General features: G+C 32.5%; 1 pseudogene; it reads right to left on the reverse strand.

The window, feature by feature from the left end:
* Positions 1-734: 734 nt before the first annotated feature.
* LOC149171962 (SKP1-like protein 1A pseudogene) lies at positions 735-1,274 on the reverse strand (annotated as a pseudogene).
* Positions 1,275-1,681: the final 407 nt, after the last annotated feature.

Raw genomic sequence — 1,681 nt, forward strand, 5'->3', positions numbered from 1 at the left:
AAGAAATGACCCTTACATATTTTATCTTCCATAATAAAGAAATTGCCCTTACATATTTTTTTCCAAATAAAAAAAATCATATATAATCCTTCTCATTCAAAAGCTTCCAAATCCCCCCTACTCCACCTATACCCAGACCATGACCCTTCTCGAGTAAGGGGTTTCTTCAATGAACACTCACAAGTTAATTCAAGAAAGGTACAAAAATTGGATTTTTTTTCCAAATATCTAGGACCTAAATATCATAAAAAAAAATGTTTAACTTGGTGAAAATAAATCACCACCAACATTAGCCTTACCTACTTATAAATTGGGAAAACTATTTGCTTTACAATATCAAATGCATATTAAATTCCTGAAACGCACCTTTATTAACATTTTTAACTAACAATAACACATTTCAAAATATCAACATTTATTTTTTCATACAATAAAAATGTTCAAATTCCAATCCAACCAAAAACCTATAATAATCATGTCATATATGTCATTTACCAGAACTTTCACTCCAAAACCCATTTTTGGCGCACACATTTCTAACTAATAATTTCACATTCCAAAATATCAACATTCATTTTTCCCTACATTAAAAATATTCAAATTCCAATCCAACCTAAAACCTAAAATAATCCTCTTATATATGTCATTTACCAAAACGTTCTTTCAAAAAGTAATTTTAATCTGATAATATTTGAACATCTAAAATCGGCAATAAAAAAGTTAACCCAACAATTTCATTCAAAAGCTCGTTGATATTTACGCTTTATCTCCTCTTCCTCTTCCGGCGTAAAATCATTTGCAATGTTGAGCTCCCGACGGACATTCTCACCTGTTTCCAAACGAATTAATATGTCCGCAATACTTTTACAAGCCAAATCCACAAGGCTTTTGATATCCAGATAGTGGGCAGCACATGCAATGTTAGACAGAGTTAAACGATCAACATTCAAGAAGTCAATATCCCACTGGTCGATGTCGTCTATTGTTCCTATTGGACGAGGCGGGTGATCTACATGATGTTCACAATATTTGATAACCATTTCCAGGATTTCACTGTAGACATTGGGCAGAGGAATGAGATGGTGACTGCCCATGTCCTCCATTGCCTTCTTTATAATACCTGACTGCAATGCCACCGCCTTCCCCACCTCGAATGTTTTACCGTCCGCGCTCTGCAACCTCACCATCTCATCTGCGTCTCTCTTCCTTGACGACTCCGCGGCCAACTCATTGCATTCCTCTGCGTTTCTCGTCCTCGACGACTCCGCAGCCATTGCAGAAGTACGGACCAAACAATGAACGTGAACTAAGTGTTGATTGATCTTCTTGCTTTCTTTGAGAATACTCGTTTCCATTCATATATATATATATATAATTATAATAATGTTAGATAGGTCGAAGAATATTCTTACCTGCCGACAAGTTATACCATTTTACATGGTTGGTTATATTTAATTATTATAATCTATTAAAATTAGATATAAATTTAAATTTTGATAGTATTTTAGGTAATTTTTTTTGGTATTTATTGATAGTGGAAGAGGGTTTTTCACTTACATAGATTAATTTATTACAATTTATTAAAAATAGATATTAATTTTAATTTTAATATCATTTTAAGTAAGCTTAATTTGAGATTTAATGATCTTTGAAAATGTTTCTTTCACTAAAAATGAAGTTT

The sequence above is a fragment of the Pinus tabuliformis genome, chromosome 4_2 (assembly GCF_031772625.1).
Source record: "Pinus tabuliformis cultivar Carrire ecotype Pingquan chromosome 4_2, CPIR1, whole genome shotgun sequence".
Classification (NCBI taxonomy): domain Eukaryota; kingdom Viridiplantae; phylum Streptophyta; class Pinopsida; order Pinales; family Pinaceae; genus Pinus; species Pinus tabuliformis.